This window comes from Schistocerca gregaria, chromosome 10 (assembly GCF_023897955.1).
Source record: "Schistocerca gregaria isolate iqSchGreg1 chromosome 10, iqSchGreg1.2, whole genome shotgun sequence".
NCBI lineage: Eukaryota > Metazoa > Arthropoda > Insecta > Orthoptera > Acrididae > Schistocerca > Schistocerca gregaria.
In genome coordinates, this window is record NC_064929.1 from 157,830,858 (window position 1) to 157,839,486 (window position 8,629).

Consider the following 8,629-nt stretch of genomic DNA (forward strand, 5'->3'; position numbering starts at 1 on the left):
ACCATTCTTATATTATATACATGATCTTTTAAATGATTCAGAAGGATGTAGGTTGCAGTAAGTACTGGGAGATGAAGAAGCTTACAGAGGATAGAGTAGCATGGAGAGCTCCATCAAACCAGTCTCAGGACTGAAGACGACGACGACGACGACAACAACAACAGTGTTGATTTTTACTTCCGCGTTACAAACATTAGGTAGTCCATGAAACAAAGAGATAGGTATACATATTTTTCACCAAGTTTCACAATCAAACCAGTATAGATACTCACCTAACTGACATTATTAATACTTCTTTCAGGACAGGGGTGATCCCATCGAAACTAAAACTCTCCATAATAAAACCACTTCATGAAAAGAATAGCACAGCTGACATAAATAACTATACGCCAGTGTCATTATTGTCAGGTTTTTCTGAAGTTATTGTAAGATTAATGAATGAATGTTAGGTTGTGTGTCCACATTTTGTGAGATACTTGTTTTTGAACCGTATCATCTTTATCTTTGCCTAGGTGTGGTGTGTCGTCTTCCGGAGCCTTGGCTTTGCTCTGCAATGATTGGTCCATTTGCTTTTAAGTTTCAGAGGGAACTGCATTCTGGGGAGAGACCTGCTCACGATGAGAGTATTGAGTGCTGCTGCCGGTGTGAGATGGGGAGTTTAGTTTCCAGGTGTGTGGAAGCACAGTGTTATGGGAAAGGTGGTATAACTTCCTGTGAATGCACGTGATTGCAATGAGCGTGTGTACTCAGGACAGCGGCAGTTGTTCTGGATGGGCTGTGTGATAAGGAAGCTCGGCATGGCAAGTTTTGACGCGGCATGTCTGCATTGCTATGGCGGAACTGGGGCGATTGACATAACTCGAGTTGGTGCTGGTTGCACCTGTAGCCGAATTCTTGTCTGCCTTCTGGACTAACAGTGAGAATTTCTTGACTTCATGTGTCTCACTCAATTTCTGCTTATGTCGTCAGGTCTGTTTTGCTCTAAGGTCATGTGTCATGGTGTTTTGCAAATTTTAGTAGGCTCAGGTGTGCCCGAAATCCCGGTTCAATGATCTGCTGTTATATTGTCAAGCGTAACTATCACTAGAAAAGTGTGTTAACTCTCTGTGGCATAATAACTGAACCTAAAATATTATCTGTGGTTGAAATTTTATTCTGACCCAATAACGATCTTGTATTTTACAATTTGAGTGATATTATTATTTAGTACTGGCCGCCACATTTACTAACTCGAAGATTTACAAAGGCCAGTGGGTGTCATTAACAGTTCCTGCCTAGATAGGTGTTATATGTTGAACAATGTGTTTCAGTGTTCAGTAATTTTTATTTTATGTGTTATAGAGAGTTGCTGTCATGCCCTATGTGGACGATTTGCCACGTGGTGAAGTTTCTAGTTGTTCTGCTGGTCCATGCCATATTACCAAAGCAGGCAGCCCTAGCACAGCTGATTGAAAATTTTTCCTGGTGGTGAGGAGCAAGGGCTGGTTTTAAGTGCTAACTCACTAACTTTAACGTTCTGAAATATTTATTACTACTGATATTCAGGCCCTTCAGGCCGAGTGGCGACGTCACTACCCCTTTTGGCTATTACTTTTACTTGTTATCTTGTTTCATTAAAAAAAAAACCTTTGGTATATGAATTTGTATTTTGGTTTTTACTGCTCCTTTGGACGAAGTAAATTAGCTGTTGGTTTTGCATTCTTGTAGCACTATCAAAACAGCATTTGTTGTTACATTTGATTGGCCTTTCTGGCCGAATGAGTGAAGTCATTCCTTTCAATATCTTACTGTATTGGTCAATAATTAATCAAAAATGGTGGGTCCTTCAGACCGTGATTATCTTGAATCTTAAGATTGTCATTCTGACATTACAGTTGTGAATGTTCAGCGGCCCTTCAGGCCTGGAGCTTAAAAAGATTTATTGTGTTTTGTGATATACATATATATTTGTACCAGTGAAAAAGTGTTTTTTAATGTTTAATAAAATTAAATTGTGTTTGAAACTGTAACCTCATTTGGGTCTACGCTTTCACTCCCTGCAGCCTTTGAGCTCTGCTTACCTTACGTTTTGGCATTCGAGTGTCTGAAAATGGCTCCAAATGTATGACAAAAACCATTACTCTAGTGGCAGACAAACAGACAAACAAGGATGATTATAACACGTGGAAGTTCGGAATGAAACTCATCCTAATGCGCGAGAAATTATGGGATGAGATTTAAAAAAAAACTAGCTATGGAGAGCCCCAAGGTTCTGTGTTAGGCCCTCTGTTGTTCTTGGTGTATATAAACGATTTGCCAAACCATCTGGCAGTTGCAGAAACGGTGATGTTGGCTGATGACATTAGCATTTTCATAAAAGGATACCCTCTCTGTTCATCTCCTCCTCCCCCACCTCTGTCCATCTCTTCCTCTTTCCTTTCTCTGCCCATCTACTCCTCTCCCGCTATCCGAGTCCATCTCCTCTCTCCTTTTCTCTCCACCCATCATGTGCACTCCAATAGAACACTAGTGTTTCTTACTCCCACAGCATTTCCTTCCAGATCGCAACTAGTATGTGTACCAAGTTTGGAGAAATCGTTCCAGGAGTTTACAATGGATTTCTTTCCCATGAATTTTCCCAGCTAGGCACATGCCAAAGATATAGCACAGAACGCTATTCATTTCTCCTGTAACTCTTCCACATTTCGTGACATCGTATCTCCTGAAATATGTGCTCTACAATGATGTAATTTTGCAGGTTCATCCAGAGGTATAGGTGGCTAGTGTCTGAGAAATATGTTGTGAATATATTTAGTAGTAATGTAGTACTAAATTAAAATGTCATGCATGATTCGGCAGTTTTTTTACGCCTTTCACTGTTCATTACATCGTATGTCCTCAACTAAGTGTCATACAATGATACAGTTTTGTAGATACTGGGTGATCAAAAAGTCAGTATAAATTTGGAATGACATGGGGTTTTATTTAAAAAATGTCCGACAGGTGGCGCTTCATCTGATCAGAATAGCAATAATTAGCATAACAAAGTAAGACAAAGCAAATATGATGATCTTCACAGGAAATGCTCAATATGTCCACCATCATTCCTCGACAATAGCTGTAGTCGAGGAATAATGTTGTGAACAGCACTGTAAACCATGTCCGGAGTTAAGGTGAGGCATTGGCGTCGGATGTTGTCTTTCAGCATCCCTAGAGATGTCGGTCGATCACGATACACTTGCGACTTCAGACAACAGCAAAGCCAATAATCGCACGGACTGAGGCCTGGGGACCTGGTAGGCCAAGCATGACGAAAGTGGCGGCTGAGCACATGATCATCACCAAACGACGCGCGAAAGAGATCTTTCACGCGACTAGCAATATGGGGTGGAGCGCCATCCTGCATAAACATCGTACATTCCAGCAGATGTTTATCAGCCAGGCTGGAGATGATGCGATTCTGTAACATATCTGCGTACCTCTCACCTGTCACGGTAGCAGTTTTGCTGTCCAGCGCCATCTGTCGGACACTTTGTGAACTTGGTTGTTTTGTTTGTTCTAATAAAACCCCATGTCATTCCAAGCATGTGTGTCAATTTTTACCTCTCTATCTACATTATTCCGTGGCTTATTAAGTTTTCAAATTTATGCTGACTTTTTGCTCACTCTGTACATTCAGCGACATACGTGGACACTGTCTGCGAAATATATTATGAATAGAGTCAGTAGTAAAGAAGTAATAAAGTAAAATTCATGCAAGATATGGCAATTTTTCACGCATGTCAGTATTTGTAACATCATATCTCCTGAATATGTGTAGTAAAATGACGTATTTTCATTGGAATGTAAGAGGAGATTTTTTTCGAAGTTCCTCACCATCACAGAAATACACTATATGATCAAAAGTATCCGGACACCCCTAAAAACATACGTTTTCCATATTAGGTGCATTGTGCTGCCACCCACTGCCCAGGTACTCCATATCAGCGACTCAGTAGTCATTAGACATCGTGACAGAGTAGAATGGGGCGCTCTGCAGAACTCACGGACTTCATACTCGGTCAGGTGATTGGGTGTCACTTGTGTCATAAGCCTGTACGCGAGATTTCCACACTCCTAAGCATCCGTAGGTCCATTGTTTCCGATGTGATAGTGAAGTGGAAAAGTGAAGGGACACGTAGATCAGAAAAGCGTAAAGGGCGATCTTGTCTGTTGACTGACAGAAACCGCCGACAGTGGGAGAGGGTCGTAATGTGCAATAGGCAGACATCTATCCAGACCATCAGACAGGAATTCCAAAATGCATCAGGATCCACTGCAAGTACTATGACAGTTAGGCGGGAGGTGAGAAAACTTGGATTTCATGGTTGCGCGGCTGCTCATAAGCCACACATCATCACGCTGGTTAATGCCAAACGATGCCTATGTTACAATAAACAGTGTAATCGTTGAACGACTGAACAGTGGAAAAATGTTCTGTGGAGTGACGAATCACGGTGCACAATGTGGCGATCCGATGGCAGGGTGTGGGTACGGTGAATGGCCGGCGAATGTCATCTGCCAGCGTGTGTAGTGCCAACAGTAAAATTCGGAGGCTGTGGTGTTATGGGGTGGTCGTGTTTCTCACGGATGGGGCTTGCAACCCTTGTTGTTTTGCGTGGCATTATCACAGCACTGGCTTACACTGATGTTTTAAGCACTTTCTTCCTTCCGACTGTTGAAGAGCAATTCGGGGATGGCGATTGCATCTTTCAAGACGATCGAGCACCTGTTAATAATGCACGGCCTGTGGTGGAGTGGTTACACGACAATAATAGACTGGCCTGCACAAAGTCCTGACCAGAATTCTATAGAACACCTTTGGGATGTTTTGGAAAGCCAACTTCGTGCCAGGCCTCACCGACCGACGTCGCTACCTCTCCTCAGTGCATCACTCCGTGGGGAATGGGCTGCCATTCCCCAAGAAACCTTCCAAGAACCTGACTGAACGTGTGCCTGCGAGAGTGGAAGCTCTCATCAAGGCTAAGGGTGGTCCAACACCAGATTGAATTCCAGCATTACCGATGGAGGGCGCCACGAACTTTTAAGTCACTTTCAGCCAGGTGATCAGATATTTTTGGTCACATAGTGTTGACAAGAAAAAGGGACTGGTTGGTAGGACATGTTCTGAGGCATCAAGGTATCACCAATTTAGCGTTGGAGGGCAGCGTGGAGGGTAAAAATCGTAGAGGGAGACCAAGAGATGAATACACTAAGCAGATTCAGAAGGATGTAGGTTGCTGTAGGTATTGGGAGATGAAGAAGCTGCCACAGGATAGAGTAGCAAGGAGAGCTGCATCAAACCAGTCTCAGGACTGAAGACAACAACAACAACAACAACAACAACAACAGTGTTGATTTTTACTTCCGCGTTACAAACATTAGGTAGTCCATAAAACAAAGAGATACGTATACATATTTTCCACCAAGTTTCACAACAGTAAAAACTTCCAGTGTGTAACTTGTGCTCATTTTCTGACATAGACTGACACTGACGTCAAGATTTCTGGTCACTGAGAAAACATTGCAGTAACAGATACACTGTTTACAACAAATAACATCGACATCTGACATAACACTTCCATTAAAGGAATAAAAAAGGCCTAAAATGTTTTTGACACTAAATATCAAATATTGGAAGGAGGTTGATGTGAACCTGCTGTGTTTACCTACCGGTTCATGACGCTATCAGCTACGGATTATTTGATATTTAGCTATGACAAATTGTACCCAAACGATGCATTTTTGATAGATCATCATTGTGTCGCTGCATTCAAAAGGTTTACTTTCATACCACACAAATAGTAACAATAAAATCAACAAATATGGAGAGCATTTAACTACTGATAAGTAGTTTCCTGTCATTTTACTACGCGTTTTCGAGAGATCCTCAATTTGCTGATGCTTTGAAACAGCTCGTATTCACAACATGTATTCTGTGATTAAAAAACGCTCCAAATACATCCAATATGGCGACTGCTAAGTTGTGCTTGTGATGTAAAGATGATATCACGCCTCGTTGACCACGTTCCTCCCCACTCTTCGCAGTGTAATAGAACGTGGAATTCCACGCCATGACGTTAGCAACTCCTCGTTCACATCTGTTTTCACGTCCTGTGAGAGAACAGCTTTTTAAGGGACAGAAGTCTTGAGCCCACCTGTCTGTGAACTGTGCAAAGTTTGTTCCGTGTCTCCCTTCTATCGAATTTTCTGCGTTGGAAATAGGGGACCAGCCCAGCAGTTGCCTAAAAGAGCGTGGAAAACCGCCTGAAAACTGCAATCATTATGGCCAGTTCACCAGCCCATATCATGGAAGTCGCTGCGCGGATTTGACTCTGCCCTGGCTCTTCTTCCTGCCCCGCTAGCTACTGCGCTGTGCGAAGGAGAAATCTGCTGTGCACCAATTGAACAGCGAAAAGGCACATCAATATGCATAAGCCAAGTGTCAAAATTGTAATCATGACTGGCTGGCAGAAAAATGACACTTGGCGGCAAACACAACTTTGACGGGACAAATATTCAGAATTTTCCTGCTCTCCAGAGCTTCCGAGGAGAAGCTGGTGATTCAGTTTTGCAAAGACATCTTCAAAATGGCCCTACGTGTAAAAAGTAGGTGAGAGTATTGTAGGGGAGGGGGGGGGGGGCGGGGGACGTCCAACAAGTAATGTGTCATGTGATCTTTGGCTTTCCCGGCGAATTAACTGTTTGCACTGTTCTCGGGTCTCAAGCCGGGTGCAGTCGTTTTCAAACCACGATATTTCGACAGCGTTCCTTGCCGTCATCTTCAGGTGATACCCGCAGACTGAAAGTTTCTGCTGAATCTCCTCCCCTTTATACTCTGATCGCTCCCCATCCCTTCCCCCGCATCCTGCCACACTCGGCGCTGCGTGGAGGGGTGGTGGGGAAGTGCGGGCTGCTGGATGCGAACTGTGAACCATCAGATGTCCTGTGGCCTCCGTCGGGAGCGGAAGTCGCTTTGGGTCGGCGCTGTGCTTTTAGTTGGCTGAGTGCTGGATCCCAGGCTTTGCTGAGGTTGAACCCGGCGTCTCTGTTGACCAGCCCATCAGCTACACGTATTTCAATCGCCTCCTTCTGAACGCAGTCCCAAAAAGACGAGGCCTACCGTAAAACTTCCGTTTTCCCATAGTGGTCAGAGCCATTTAAACCATTTAAACTGTTTCAGTATATCAGGGCAGAATGCAAATAGAAACTTCCGATTATTACTACGGAGCAGACTGATGATAGGAATACGTTGAACCTCGAATTGGTGAAAGATATGTCGTTGGTCCACTGTAATTTAAAAAAAAAATCGTGAGTATCTTTTTAGAGGTTTCTGCTAGGCAAGTCTACACTGCTACAGAAAAATGGATTTTTAGAGAAGTATCTACAAATATTAAGGGATGTATGCTGTACCTATTAATTAATTTATTTATTAAATGTTAATGCATGTTTCCATGTGTACTCTGTTGTGTATGTGAATTGGATATTCAGAGAAGTACCAATGCAAGTTGAGGGAGGTATGTTTCAACGTGTTCTCTTTTTTCTCAGAGAAGTTCAAATGGCTCTGAGCACTATGGGACTCAACTTCTGAGGTCATCAGTGCCCTAGAACTTAGAACTACTTAAACCTAACTAACCTAAGGACACCACACACATCCATGCCCGAAGCAGGATTCGAACCTGCGACCGTAGCAGTCATGCGGTTCCGGACTGCAGCGCCTAGAACCGTGAGACCACCTTGGCCGCCCCTCAGAGAAGTACCATTAAAGGTTTAAGGGATGTTGTTGTTGTTGTGGTCTTCAGTCCTGAGACTGGTTTGATGCAGCTCTCCATGCTATTCTATCCTGTGGCAGCTTCTTCATCTCCCAGTACCTACAGCAACCTACATCCTTCTGAATCTGCTTAGTGTATTCATCTCTTGGTCTCCCTCTACGATTTTTACCCTCCACACTGCCCTCCAATACTAAATGGGTGATGCCGTGATGCCTCAGAACATGTCCTACCAACCAGTCCCTTCTTCTTGGCAAGTTGTGCCACAAACTGCTCTACTCCCTAATTCTATTCAATACTTCCTCATTAGTTATGTGATCTACCCATCTAATCCTCAGCATTCTTCTGTAGCGTCACATTTCGAAAGCTTCTATTCTCTTCTTGTCCAAATTACTTATCGTCCACGTTTCATTTCCATGCATGGCTACACTCCATACAAATACTTTCAGAAACGACTTCCTGACACTTAAATCTATAATCGATGTTAACATATTTATTTTCTTCAGAAACGCTCTCCTTGCCATTGCCAGTCTACATTTTATATCCTCTCTACTGCGACTATCATCAGTTATTTTGCTCCCCAAATAGCAAAACTCCTATACTACTTTAAGTGTCTCATTTCCTAATCTAATTCCCTCAGCATCACCCGACTTAACTCTATTACATTCCATTATCCTCGTTTTGCTTTTGTTCATGTTCATCTTATGTCCTCCGTAAGGGATATATGTTGTATCTATTAATTAATTCGCTTATTAATTTGAATGCATGTTTCCAAATGAGCTCTGTTTTGTTTGTAAATCGGATCTTCAGTTGTGTATCATGACGTGTAGAGAGTTGTACCC